We start from the raw sequence: 15,799 nt of genomic DNA, 5'->3' as shown, positions 1-15,799 counted from the left end.
TCCAGGCCATGAATATGCAATACAATAAAAATCACATCACATGAAGGAGAGGACTTGGTCAATTGTCAACATATTGTGCATTAAATGGAAGCAACAACTTGGTTTCAACATCTGAAAGCACACTAATAAGAGAAACACATTATATTAATTGACTGTTCCTTTGGTTCTTGGTAGAATATTTTATACATTATGAATGATAAACACACAATACTGGTATAATATTCTACAAAATGTATTATTTTACAAACTAGGTCTTGCATATTACGCCATCATCAGATACAAAGTGTACACCCATTTGTGGGTGTAGTCAGGACTAGAAAATTGGTCTGAGCTTGTAATTAATATATGGTATTCATGTTAAAAAAAGAAACCCTATCAGTTTAATTGCACATAGGGATTACATAATCAAAATTGTCAGGGGAATGAAAGAAGATAGGTCCAGTAGCACCAGACCCATTGGAAAATTCAAATAATAAAAATTTCTCACACTTGTGGCCTGGGGGCATCTCGTACATGATGTGTCCTTACCCTGAAGGAATTCATTCACAGGTGATTTTGGCAACCTTTATAGAGCTAGCTATGGGTAGCTCATGAATTAGTCATTCAATATTAATGTTTCACTCCCATGGAATGTGAACTTACCACTCAATTTCAATGAACTTGTATTTCAAACATTTCACAGCTTCGACACTTCATGACATCCACAACTACATGACTTGGCTTTGATTCACTCACTTGCGCTCTTTCCCTCCCCCTCTATATCAGCGTTGCATCACTCATTCCCCCTTCACTTCACAATCAGCATCCTATCTATCAGCTGTGGTCTTATACCATTAAAGATATAAACAAACACTCTGAGAATCAGATGCTTACATGAATAAAAATAAACGGACTTAGTATCATTTCTGAAGTGAATGTTTAGACACTTCAACTTAAAAATATCATTTGTTCTTCTCTTTTCTGTCAGACAATTTCTTCTGTGTCTTGTAAGGTGTCTTGCTTTTGAGAATACTCTTTCACATGATGTGGAGGTCGCAACAATATACATCGCATTTTTGCATGTTCAGACAGTGAGTGGTATACTGACAGCCATTCAGACCACCATGAATGTGGGTTGCCTTGCCTCTGTAGCAGGGATTCTCACAAATATTTATCCACTGCCACTACTGCAGCTGCTCTTGAGTGTGGATTACTCTGCAGCCTGGGAAACATCTTATTAAATTCAACCCAGAGACCAGAAGTAGCTTCAGTGACTGGAACTGGTATTTTTGAAGTAGCAGTGGATACATTCATCTCATATTTTTCACAATGCCTGACCAGGTTTAATTCTACTTTCTCACTAGAATTTTTATCAGAAATAATTTGATACAGGGAGACAATAATGTCACTTCTGCAAAAATTGAATCTTCTTCTAGACCAGGGATCCCCAAACTATTTTGGACAAGTGACCCCTTTTCCAAAATGAACTGTTACCTCAGACCCCCATGGCCAAATTACCTACTTTTAAGATCAACCCCCTTATTCATAATGGTCTGCTAACTTAAAACAGCTGCTACAGAGTGTTATTTTTCATTCTGACTTAGGTCAATAGAAGAAGACAGAGTGAGAATTAGCGATGCTTTAAGTTAACAGACTGTTATGAATAAGGGGGCCTATCTTTAGTTTTTTCGTATTGATACAAAATACCTAGGTGCTAAGGTACCAATTGGAAAACTTTGCACTTGGTTAATTGAGTAAAGTTGACTTCATTTTCTCATCAAAATTTAACAAAATAAAAAGACATACAATACAGTAAATGTCAAGTTTAATTTTTAATGATTATTAAAAATTAAGTACTTAAAAAATCTTAGGTAGGTAGGAAATTATATTTAAAAAAGTATTAATTCACAAAGAGAAAATAAAACATTCAGTGTGATGGATGAACGTGGTGACTATCTACCTACATCCTGTTCAATATGCTATTTCCTACAAAAATATTAATTATTCTTAGTACACGTAACACAACATAAACAATACTGTACCTATCTATCTTGAAAGTTTTAAATAAGGACTTGTGTTAGTTTAATAGGGGTCGATTTTTAGACCTAGTTGACCCCCAAAATCAGTTTTTGTTTATGTCGACCTCTAGGAAACCGATATCGACCCCAAGGGATCAATATCGACCACTTTGGTAATCCCTGCTCTATACTGTTCTTAGTTATTCAGTTAATTTCTCATCCATCTGCTGCACATCACCATAAATTTAGTGATATTGACAAATCTGTAATACCACATTTTCAGTGACCAACTAAGAAGTATAACTTTTGATGCAGTGACCACCCTTACACTCTCACTTCCTCAGTACAGTCTTTGAAAACTTTCAATTCTTCACAGGCTTATGTTATACTTACAGTGTCATCTGCAATAAAATTTGGAATATCCGGATAATTGAAAATTATAAGTGACATCATGGAATTCTTGACATCAGCTATTCTTTGCAGCATATAAAAAGTTGAATTCCACAACTGACAATTCCCAAATTTCATTATATTCTTGTCTGAAAAAGGTATATTTTGAGAAATTTTGGACAGTTGCAAAGATTTTTGCAAATTATGAGTGTTTTGTATAACATATTTCATAATAAATCGGTATTTGTGATATATAGTTATTGTGAATAAGTAACGAATTGTGTCACATTAGTTGTCTCTTTTAACAGGAGTGTGTATTGCCCACAATTGTCATAGGATAATGCTACTGTCAATGTGAAAAACCTGAAAAACACTTCAGAGAAGTAGTAAAACTTGTAGATAGTTTTTCGTTGCTGCAACAGATACCTTGTTTTTTGTTATAAATTACATAAATTTCAAAAGACTACTTGTAATATTTGTAGCATATCAAACTCACAAATTAAAAGAGAATGAGCAAATATAGCATAATGTGATTTATTTGCTATTCTGTAAAATACTGCACCAGCCGTAAGTTCTGTTAAATATTGAACCAAGCATAATGCAGCCCCACTGTGTTTACTGCTCTTCGGGAGAGGATGAGTTGTTATAATTAGAAGTACATGGAAATAACCACGACTAATGTCAAGAAATTGGAACCTGGTGTGAATGGGTGTTTTGGGAGGGCTGCCAAGAGTTGTGTACCAGAGGTACCACAGATACCTCAAGTACTATTGTTTCCTGTGGATACTGTCTCCCCTGTAAGAAATACAAGCCACATCATCACCCATCCACTTGACTGTGACTGGTGTGGCAATGGTGCATCTAGGCATCCTGTACAAGGTAGACACAGACCACAGAGGACTTAGGATGTTGTACAGATCCCTCTAACAAACAAGTTCTTGGTGCTGCCTTTCACTGAAACTGAAATGAGACAGTGGGACTCGCTTCACCTGTTCTAGGGAAATGTCCTTTTTCCCACGTCAGGAGGATGAAAACACAAAAGGGTAGGGGGTCTATTCATTATTGGTAGTTCAAACATATGGTGAATAATAGTACCCATTAGGGAAATGGCAATAAGGAGTGGGAAGGAACACCAGATTCACTCAGGCCTGGAGAACCCATTCCGCATGTTGAAGAGGCTATGCTAGCAGACATTGAGGGAACAGGGTGCAATGAACTACAGATTGCACCGCATATTGGAACAAATGATGCCTGTGGTCTGGGCACCAATGTCATACTTGGATCATTCCAGTGACTGTCAGAGGGGGTTGAGAATTACAGTGTTGCTCACAGAATTTCACTGAAGTTCACAGTCTGCAGTATTGTCCTTACAACAGATCATGGCCCCCTTGTTCTGAGTCAAGTGGAAGGCTTGAACCAGAGACTCTGAGAATTCTGTAACAAGCTAGGCTATGACTTCCTACACTTGTTCCATTGGATTGAGAGTTGTAGGATCACCCTATATAGGTCAGGTGTGCACTAAACATCAGACACACCAACCCAAGTAGCTGACTGTGTGTGAAGTGTACACAAGAGTTGTTTTAGATTAGGTGACTTTCCATCCAATCCAGATAATGATAGCCATGAGAAACCCAGAAGCACCAGTGCAAGACCCAAAGAAATGTCTCCGGCAGATGAAAGTATCAAAATCCTAGTGGTTAACTGCCAAAGCACTGGGAATAAAGTGCCAGTTTTTGAAGCACTCCTAAAAAGCACTGAAGCTCACATAACATTGGGCACAGAAAGCTGTTTAAAACCTGAAGCTGACAGTAGTGAGACCTTTGGAGAAAATTTAAATGTATACCAAGAGGATAGGGACATGAGAAAAGAAGGTGGTGTATTTCTCACAATAGACAAGAAACTGAAATCCAACAAGTTAGAAATTGAAGCTGCATGTGAAAATGTTTGGGCAAGACTCAGAATCAAGTGTGGGTAAAAAATTAGAATAGGCCCCTTGTGTCAACCACCAGGTTTTCCTCTCGATGTAACTGAAAACTTTATAGAAAACCTCAGTTCACATGTATGTAAGGAGACATTAATCAGCCAATAATAAACTGGGATAATTATAGTTTTATTTATGGTGGGCATGACAAGACATCATGTGAAATGTTACTAAATGCATTCTCCAAAAACTACCTACAATAGATAGTTCAGAACCCAATTCATGATGTAAATAAATTAGATCTAAGGCAACACAGAGACCTGACCTCTTTGAGGAAGTCCATATCGAAACTGATACCAGTGACCATCAGGCAGTTACAGCAACAATGAATAGCAAAACACAAGCAGAGAAATTTATATGTTTGACAAACTAGACAGAGAAACAATAGTGTCATACCTCAATGAGAAACTTGAATCTTTTTGCTCAGGACAGGAACATGTAGAGCAACTATGGCTCAAGTTTATACAAATACTTGATCATGCATTGGATAGACGTATACCCAGAGGACAGTTCATAATGAGAAAGATCCTCCATGGTATACTGTCACTGTAAAGAAACTTCTGATGGAACAGGGACTACTTTGTAGAGGTATAAAATAAAGTGTACAGCTATAGACAGAGAGATTTGGCAGCAAAGAGAACAATGCACGAAGCCTTCAATGACTACCATCAATTATATTTCACAAAACCCAAAGAAATTCTTTTCATAGGTAAAGGCTGTTAGTGGCACCAAAATTAGTGTCCATCACTGAGAGAAAATGAAATTGAGAGTAGCAAAGCAAAAGTAGAAATGCTAAACTCTGTTTTCAAATGTTCCTTTACAAAGGAAAACCCAGATAATGCCAAAAGTAATGAGTGCCAAAAACAAGTGACAGAGTTCCTTTTCTGTGGTGTTGTAGCACTGTTCAGTTTGATTCAGCTGATATGATAAGTAACCAATTGGTTTTTTCTGCACCATCTTGTATTTGTCTCAAAAAGTCAGCCTGTAGTGACATTGATAGCGTCACACAACAAAATAAAAGATCCCACAAAATCTGGATAAACCAAAACAGGTGAACTATTAAACACTTTCTCTCTGTTTTAAAATGGGCCTCTTGAAGTCTGCTGTCCAGACAAAAGAGTTCACTTCTTCACTAATTTTGTGAGATGCTTTGTGGTGTCTAAACAGTTTTTCACAAAACATCGATAGTAATTCATTAACCCAAGAAATGATTACAATCATTTAATGCTCCTTAAAACAATACTAAACTCTACCTGAACAGGCTATGAAGGCCCAATGGTACTGACTGGCTGCCATGTCATCCTCAGCCAATAGGCATTAGTGGATGTGGATATGGAGGGACATGTGGTCAGCACAGCACTGTCCCAGCCATATGCCACTTTATAAGACCGAAGCCGCTACTTCTCAATCAAGTAGCTCCTCATTTTTCCTCACAAGGGCTGAATGCACCCCATTTATCAGCAAAGCTTGGCAGACTGGATGGTCATCCATCCAAGCACTAATCCAATCTGAACTTCGGTGATCTGACGGGAACCTGAGTTACCACTGCAGCAAGGCCATTGGCATTTATGTTCCTTGGTGCTAGAAAATCAGTCACCGTGTCCATGATCCCAAGGTGTGGTCTTAAATCATCTACTGAAATTACACGGCCTAGATAGAGCACTTGTGATGGTGCGTACCTGCACTTTCCTAATTTCAGATTCATATTAATGTCACGAACATGAGGTAGCACAATTCTCAGTTGCTCTGCATTCTCTCTCAACCCACTTGAAAAGACAGTTACATCGTGTGTGCATACTAGATTAGATATTAGATTAGATTCAGTCTTCACACGTGGTTGGCTTTAACCCATTTAAAAATAAATCTGGAAAACTTGAATTGTGGCATGAGTGTTTTGGAGGCGACTAGGCATCCTTAGGTATTCATAATGTCCAGAGTGTACAACAAAAGTTGTCTTCATCTGGTCTTTCATTGCTATATGAATTTGATGGTAGCCAGATTCATATCTAAGACGGTGAAGAATTTGCCAAGGAATCCAAAGTCTCATTGATCCTTGGAAGAGTGTAGGTATCAGGTTTCATGACTTTACTGCCACTCACATCTACACATATCCAATAATCCTCTTCTCCATTACTGGTATTTTTGGTGATTATCACTATAGGTGATGCCCAAGGACAGAAGAAGGTTTAATTACTCATGCATCTGGTAATTCTGAAATATTTTCCTATACTATAGGCTGCAAGTGATAGGGTATGTGATATGGTTCTTGGCCTATAGGCCTAGCATCAACTGAAGGAATTTCATCGTACATTATGGAGGTTGCCAGAAGTTGTTTGTCTTCTTCAAAAAAAAGTTTAGCTAGAGTGGGGTATACATCCCGATCTGTCATACAAAGGTATTCAAGTTTCTTTTCAGTTTCTGGTTTTATAGGTGACATAACTGAGGTAGAATTTACATAAACTGTATTTTCATGTTTTTTTGTTTTTTTGGAAAACTGTTACCTTATCAGCACTTCACATGTTTGTTCTTATCATATGAAACTTAATTTCTTTTATTAATGGATCCACTTGGAAGATATTTCATCTTAAAAAAAAGCCTTTCTCCCCCTCTATCCAAACGACTTTTCCTGTACTACTCACTATTTTCTCAGCTTTCTTTAAATTCATTATTATGGTACATGGTATAGCGTGTTGTGAGAATGTGACCAGTCTTTTTGGACCCTCTTGTGTCCATATAGTGGGAACATTGCCAAAATGGTGGCCGTCTTCCACAATTTGGACTTCCTGTGTTCGGAAGTTAACTATGCATGAAAATGGCACAGGTATCTGTTGCCTATACAGCCACTTAAATGATCCCACCCTCTGTAACTGTTTAACTGGATTTACTTTGCAGAGGGGAAACAAGGGGCAGGGGCAGAATTGCTCCCATTCATGTCGCCCCTCCCTGATTAGCCAAGCAATGGTGTAAAGACAGATAATTTGCTATCTTGTGTCTGATCCCTCTACAGTAGGCACATCGTCGTCGTCGTCATCATCATCATCATCATAGGCATTTACTCGTTGATGAGTATGAAATGTCTTTTGGTAGCATTATCTGTGGAGCCTTTGGTAGCTAAATAGTTCTATTCTGAAGCTACAGATTCTCCTGCAGTAATGGCGTACCCAGTTGGTGTATCGATTGGTGTAACTGGTTTGTTCCTCTCAAGAGCTCTTGTTCTCTTCTGTGATCTCTCTTCCTATTCTCCTGCAATTGTAGCTGCTTTTCAAAATTAAGTGTTCCTTGGTGAACAATTTGTCACGATTTGGATCTATCTAGAGCTGCAGGTTCCCAATCATTTATGTTTATTTGACATTTAGTGTATTTGACTTGAGGATGCATTTATATCATTTTGTTGTTTGTCCTCCCTTATTGTGTTGGCCATTTTTTAATTGGGAGAACATGATTTGCTTAGGGAGAGAAGAGTCTATCATGTGGATGATATGGCTAGCCCAGAGAAGTTGGTGTATGACAATATTTGTTTCGATGCTAGTTGGTTTCTTGCAAAATGCTGTTGTTTGTTAACTAATCTCTCCACTTTACTTTCAGTATGCTCCTTAGGCAGTGCTGGTTGTATTTTTCTAAGGACTTTAAGTGATGCCTGTAGGTGGTCCAGGTTTAACACCCATAAAGAAGTGTAGGCATGATAGTGACATTGTGGACTGTAAGCTTAGTTTTAGCACCCAAATCATGATTGTCTAATGCTATTTTCAAAAACCAACCATATGCAGTTCTTGCACACTTTAGTTGGTGTTGAATTTCTGCGTCTTAGAGATGTACCATCAACTGTGATAAATGGAGCTGCTGCAGTGGAATTTGGGGCTGGCTGATAGAGGACTTCCATTTTGTCTGTGTTGGATGACCACTATTGTGGTTATTTTGCTTTTAGCTCAGAGTCTGCTAAGGTTGAATAGCTTACCATCCGTCCTATAAGCTATTTCAACACCCAATGGTAGGTTTTCCTTAACAAGGTGAAGTATGGTTCCCACAAATATCGAGAATAGGTGCAATAACACATCCCTGCTTGACTCCTGTGATAATCTCGAATGTTTCTCCTGGTCCATTGCCGGTGAGGACAGCAGATTCATGTTGCCATGTAGATGCCAAAGTATTTGAATATATTTTCCAGGACATCCATTTGATGCCAGAATTTTTGAGAGTGAATCTCGATTAACAGAGTCAAAGGCTTTAACAAGGTCTATGAATAATTTGTATAGGGGTTGGTTCTGTTCTTTGGTTTTTCTTACATTTGCTTTTCACTGAAAATCATATTCACCATGCCTCGATTAGGCCTAAAGCCACACTGGGTTTCAGGTAGGGTTTCTTCTGCCAGGGAAGTAGTCAGTTGGAGAGAATCCTAGCAAGGATCTTTCCAGTTTCTGAGAGTAGTGATATTCCTTGGTAGTTTCCACAATGGGTCTTATCATCTTTTCTGAATATAATAATAATAGCAATGTCATGTAGGTCTGCAGGTACTGCCTCAGTGTTCCATATCTTGGTAATAAGGATGTGAAATTTTTTGGTTAATTTGGTGGTGCCATTTTTAAATAGTTCAGCTGGGATTACATCCAGTCCAGGGACTTTGTCATTCCTCAGTTGGTGGATAGCTTCTTCAACCTCTTGAAGGGAAGGGGCATCACTCGTATGGTCTCAAATGGGGTTTTGTGGTATTTTTGAAAAAAGTTCTCTTGCACGTCTGAATCTCTGTTCAGAAGTTCTTCAAACTGCTCCTTCCACTGAGAGCCGATAGATGCTGAGTCTTTAAAAAGCTGTGTACTGTCTTCAGATTGAAGAGGGTTTAGGCCACTTTTGGAGGGGTCATAGTTTGCTTTTGTGGCAGTGAAGAGGGCTCTGGAGTTGTTGGCTGATGCTAAATTTTCCATTTTGGTTGATTTTATAGTCCACCATGGGTTTCTGGGAGCTCTGGTTTTCCTTTTAACATGAGCTTTGGCATGGAGATAAACTTTTTTGTTTTGGACTGCTTTTAGATCATTTAGCCAGGTGCTGTAGGCTTTTCTTTTTTATGTAACATGCTTTGAATTTAATCATTATTTTCGTCAAATCAGTTTCGATGTTTTCTTTCGATGAATACTACAGTTGATTCTTGGCACGCCAAAAGCATGATGGTTTTCAGTACTGATCAGTCAGTGTTCTTCAACATTGTCAGGATACTCGGCAGGCAACTTTTGCCTCACAATGTTCTGGAAATTATTTTGGAACTCTTTATCTTTTAGTCATTCAATATTTAGCAGATGTTTTGCTTATTTCTTTTGCTTCCACCATTTTGGTGGCACTTGTGGAGCCATTACTGAAAGGGTTGTTCAGTGATCTGTCTAGCAGTCATCATTCTGAACTACAGTTCTTTTGATACATCACGTCGATCTCTAGACCGCACAATTACTATGTGCCAGTGTTTTGATCTGTGGTTTTGATCTGTGGTTTTAAACTTACTCGCTGCACAGGATTAGCCCTTCTTATGTATTGGACAAATCAGAGCTGTTTTCCATTCTCCTGGTAGTTATTCTTTGGTCCATATTGCCTGTATCAGTCGGTGTATTTTTTCTGCAAGTTTCTCTCCTCCTGCTAGGATCATTTCAGCATGTATTCCATCTTCACCTGGACTCTTATTCTGTTTAAGGTGTCTGATTCTGGTTTTTATCTCATCCAGGGTAGGTGGGGGATAGTCTGCATCGGCTGTAATTGGGTACTGGAAATCAAACTGCAGTTCAGGTTCATCACAATTTAGCCGCTGTCGAAAGTACTCTTTCCATCTCTCAGCTATGTCCCTATCGTTCGTCAGGATCTTATCACAGGAATCTTTGACAAATTTCTGCTTGGCCTGGTGACCTTTGCAGAGGTACTTCACCCTCAGAAACATTTCCCTCGTCTTTTGTACTCTGAAGTCTGTTTCTGCTTCAGTGATGACATTCCTTATGTATTTCCTCTTTGCTCTTCTCAGAATTGCTTGTGTAGTCTTTTGTACATCCTCAAATTGTGCTTTGCCCTGTGCCAGATTTGTCCCCTTCAGCCATTTGTTCCTGGCTTCCTTTCTCCTTTCCAGGGCATCTGCACATTCCCTTCCAAACCAGATCTTCTTGCCCACTGGGTTTCCTATGAGTGTTTCCTTTGCTGTACCCCTAACTGAGCTGTGGATGTTTCCCCACATTAGTTCGAGGTCCTGATTCGCATCCACTTCACTGAGTGCTTCAAAGTGGTTACTAAGTTGCATCTGGTATCTGGTCTTCGTTGCCTCATCTTTCAGTTTCTCCACATGGTACCTTTCCACCCTTTTTAACTTAGGCCCCGTTCTTCCTTTACACTGTATGTTTAAATGGCCTCTGACCAGGAAATGATCACTCCCACCTTCGGCACCCCGTGCTGTCTTAATGTCTAACACCCATCTCTTGGCTCTGAGATCAACAGCAACATGGTCTATTTGATTTACAGTTCTCCCATCTGGTGTTACCCAGGTTTCTTTATGTATGTTTTTCCGCTGGAAGTTTGTGCTGGAGATGAACAACCCTAATGATGTTGCGAAGCTGATGAACCTAACTCCATTGTCATTGCTTAGGTTGTGTAGACTGTGCCTACCTGTTGTGTCTTGGAATATTTGTTCTTTCCCAACCTATCTCTATCTATGATTCTATTTTCTTTAGAATTTTCTTTACAGTGACTTTATATAATTGAAGATGCCTTTCACCGTGTACTATTGTAGTAGGTACATATCAATCCAGTGCATGGTCAGCTATTCTTTTAAGCTTCAACAACAGTTTTTCTGCATGTTCCCGCCTAGATGCAAATGTTTTTAGTTCCTCTTTGAAATATGACAACACTATCTCTTTATCTGGCTTACTAAACATGTAAATCTTACTACCTATTTTAGTCACCGTTGTAATCCTTGTTGGTGCAACTGCCTCATGGCCACTAATACCAGTTTCAACATGGACATCCTCCAAGAGGTCAGGTCTATTTGTTACCATTAGGTCTAATACATTTTCATCAAAAGTACGCAATATTTCACAGAATCTCTTTTCACACTGACCATTTGCAAAACTGTAATTTTCCCAAATGATTGTTCAATAGTTTAAGTCTCCTTCAGTGACAACATGATTGGTGAAAACTGTACTAACATAATGAGGTTTTCCATACAGTTTTCAGTTACATCTAGGAATGAGTCTGAAGGTCGACACAAAGGTCCAGTTATTCATTCATGCTCAATTTTGATACTGAGTCTTGCCCAAAACCATCTTGGAAGCAGCTTTAGTTTCCATCTCAATGGATTTGAGTTATTTATCTGCTGTGTCATATATGCCACCTTCACTTTTCACTTGCCTATCTTTTCGATATGCACTTAGATTTATCCTAAAAATCTTTGCTATCAATTTCAGGTTTTATCCAGCTTTCAGTACTTAGTACTATATGAACTCTCTGCTTTAGTTAGATTTAGTGTCAACAGCTGCTTCATACCTCTGGGATTGCTTTCATACTTGTAACACCAAAGATAAAGGCATTTTCACTGTGGCAGGACTTTCTTGTGAAATTTCGATTACCAGTTTTCTCCTCAGTGGGTGAACATATTTTGTTAGTACCAGTTTACGTAGGGAGATATGATCATCATAATCCAAACACAAACAAACATTGTCTAAACAGGCCTTCAAGGCCCAATGGTACCAATCAGCTGCCATATCATCCTCAGTCTTTAGGCATCACCGGAAGCGGATATGGAGGGCCACGTGGTTGACACACCACTCTCCCTGTCGTTGTCAGTTTTTGTGATGAGTGCCATGACTTCTCAGTCAAATAGCTCCTCAGTTGGCCTCACAAGGGCTGTGTACACCCTGCTTGTCAATAATGCTTGTCAGGCCCGGATGGTCACCCATCCAAGTGGTAACCAAGTACTTAACTTCGGTGATCTGTCAGGAAGCAGTGTTACCACTGTGGCAATGCTGTTGACATGATAATCATAATATAAAAGAGAAATCAGAACTCGCACAGAAATATTATTATTATTGTTTTTTTTCTCTCTGTGTGTGTGCTGTTTGAGAGTGGATCGGTAGAGAAGTAGCTTAATTGGAGAGTAATCATGTAGATGTAGAGACAACATGATAATTAATACCCATTTGCTATGTAGTAAAGTTTTTGTATTTACTAAGTTTTTCCATTGTGCTCGCAATGATTCTTATTCATGAATAAAATAATTATATTAATGATTTCAACATGGGCCTCAGTTATTGCTGTGTAGTATTTTTGTAACCCTTACAATGAGCCAGAAGTCAAATTTCAAAAATTAATTAGAGAAAGCCGATTGATTCAGAATTTTTCATAAACTACTTGCATGTATACTTCACAACTCCTCCTGTACAGGATAAGAATGTTTGAACACACACACACACACACACACACACACACACACACACACACACACACACACACACACACACACACACAATGGCCAAAAACTGTGTAGGGAGTGATAAAAAGGCCTAGGGGGAAGTCCGGCAGTATCGGCCACTATTAGTTCTAGTGTTTCTACAGTAGATTGTGCGTATTTAACAATTGCAGCTGATACACGGCTCATCCATGAGCATACAAACATAACAGCAATTTCATGTGGAAACGTGTTCACCAGCATTATGAATAAGGCCAAGTGCACAAACATTGATTTTTATCGTACGTAAAAATATTGTACAATTAAATTCTTTTAGAGGAACAAAGGAGAGCATACGAACTTCTTTGTTCCACTAAAAGAATTTAATCATACAATATATTTCCGTACAATAAAAATTGATGCGTGTGCACTAGGCCTGAATGTCATTTGGCGAATGACGCGTGCTACCTAGTTAAACTTCTTGGTCTAGTTACGTTGGTTCAAGGAGGGATATGAGAGTCGTTGCTTTTGGTACATTTTCTTCAATTACCTATCTTTCGAATAGCGAAAGACTATCACTGTTAGACACCTCGCGGGGATAACTGATCAAGTGATAATTGATCAGTTATTGACAGAGGTTGAAAATTATTAAATTACTAAAATCGCCAGTAAAAAATAGGAGTCGCTGATAGAAGGATGAAAATTTATGGTTGTGTATATTTTGTAATGCCACATCATAAAAAAATAAAAATAAAAAGTTCTGTCCAAAAAAAATAAGAAATTTTTTTTTGGGGTGGACCACTTTTATCACTTAGGGGTATGAAAAATAGATCACCTAACTCTGCCACCACAAATACCTCTGTAACAACAATAGATATTCAAAAACGGTTTTCACCAGCTTGAATGTATGGCAGGGGCTTAGGAAACCAAATACTATCTGAAATTTTAAAACGCAAACAAATACTATTTTCAACACAAACTTGTGTATTTTTAGATGGACACCCCTATTATTTTGTATGCAATCAATAGCATGAAAAATCAGAAAAATAATGGCGTTGGTTGCATCCCAATTTGTCAGTTACATCTCAAGAAGCTGTGACGCGAAGTTGACACTTGAAATAAATGAAGTGCAGAGCTAGCGCACATCCTGAGACTCGAGCGTGCACCTCACGCTGCCTGTGTCAGGGGCTCACACAATGGGAAGGTATGCACAATCCACAGAAATAAACAAGTAACATGTCCAATGCAAATTTACATTTCTCAAATTGTAAATGTATGTTTATTCTAGTGAAATGACAACTAGAGCTACAATTACAGATAATGCACTTGAATTCACTTTGATAAACATATTTACTAGTACCCTGTCATCTACACAAACTGTATCGTTGTGCATTACATCTGGCATAGAAAATACACCCACATCTTGACCAATGAAATTGTGTCATGTCAACACATATTCAAAGTGCCTTCCGTTTGCATCAATACATGTTTGGAGATGGGTAATGAGAAAGTGTTGCACAGATTGTAGAGTTTTTATAGATATTGCCACACACACTGCAGTAATACGATGTTGCATATCCTCTACCGTCGTTGGGGGTTCTTGATACACTCTGTATCTCAGTGCGCCCCAGAGAAAGTCTAATGGCGTCAAATCGGGGGACCATGCTGGCCATCGCTCAGTGCCTTCTCACCCCATCCACCTATTTGGAAATGTCACATCTAGAATGTCTCTGGCAACATTTTCATTGTGCGCAGGACATCCATCATGTTGGAACCACATTGACAGACAAGTTTCCAACCCTAGATCCTCCATGAGGAGCGCTAGTGTGTGTTGAAGAAATGATGCATATTGCTGGCCATTCAATGTTCCATGGTAAAAATAAGGACCTACAATATAGTTAGCAATGATATCGCACCAAACATTGAAACTCCACTGTCACTGATGAGCAGCTTTGCGAATCCAGTGGGGATTTTGCACGGACCAGTAGTGCATGTTCCACAGATTCACATTACCATGGTTTGTAAATGAAGCCTCGTCCGTAAACAACATATTGTTTAGGAATACTGGATTACCTTGCAACTGCTGAAGTGCAAAATGACAGAATACAATGTGGGATTCAAAGTCATTCCCATACAGTTCTTGGTGCAGTGAGATATGGAACGGATGAAACCATTGCCAATGCAAGATTCTGCACACACTACTGTGGCTTATTCCTACACCATGTGCAATTTCTCGTACACTCAACTGCGGATTGTGCACTACAGCAGCCAGAACAGCAATTTTGTTTCCATTGCCAGTCGCTGGCGTTGTACGTGACATTTTGTGGGAGCCTACCTTCCTGCTTTCGTGAATGTCTTGCAGATGTTGCCAATGGTTCGATGTGATAGACACTGCTGATCTGGGTAGAGTTCAGCATGAAATGTCACAGCTGCAGTTCCATTTCTGTGACATTCACCATAAATTAAAATACTATCTAGTTTTTCATCATTACTTAAGTCGGCATATTGAATAGATGATGGCAAATTTAATGAGCCACAAGAAAACAGGTTTTAATGTGGCAATGTATGTGAATTACATTACAATATGAGAGCAGCTCAGCAGTCAAGATTAGGAGACACTTGTACACTGAAGGTACAGCATGCCATGGTGATATTGGTATGTTTACTGCAGGATACAGGTGCCAGTGCAGGCAAGCCCTGCTCTGAGCACAGGACTACACGCGATTACTTCAGAAACTGTGACACCATTGCTATTCTTTACAAGCCACATATTTCAGAACTTATGAGGTTTAGAAATGTGAAACCAAGTCCGTTACCACTAATTGTACCTCTAGCTTTCATTTCGCAACAATAAACATTATGCGCAGGGCACACATCATTCTGATATCACATTATTTGACACATTATAAGGGGTGGGCCGGTTCAAGTGAGGTACAGCTCTAGAAGTGGCTAAACTATCCCCCTTTAAGAGTGCCATCAATGAAATATGGGCCAATGATGTGTTGTCATACAGTACCACACCATACA

General features: G+C 38.9%; 1 protein-coding gene across 2 annotated transcripts in view; it reads left to right on the top strand.

Moving 5' to 3' along the window:
- The window catches only part of LOC126354832 (neprilysin-4-like), a 141,982-nt gene that overhangs the window by 32,958 nt on the left and 93,225 nt on the right, over nucleotides 1-15,799 (top strand). The gene's annotated exons all lie outside the window — the stretch shown is intronic.

The sequence above is a fragment of the Schistocerca gregaria genome, chromosome 3, assembly GCF_023897955.1.
Source record: "Schistocerca gregaria isolate iqSchGreg1 chromosome 3, iqSchGreg1.2, whole genome shotgun sequence".
Taxonomy (NCBI): Eukaryota; Metazoa; Arthropoda; class Insecta; order Orthoptera; family Acrididae; genus Schistocerca; species Schistocerca gregaria.
Note: the sequence above shows the minus strand (reverse complement) of the source record. Positions and strands in the feature narration are given on the sequence as shown.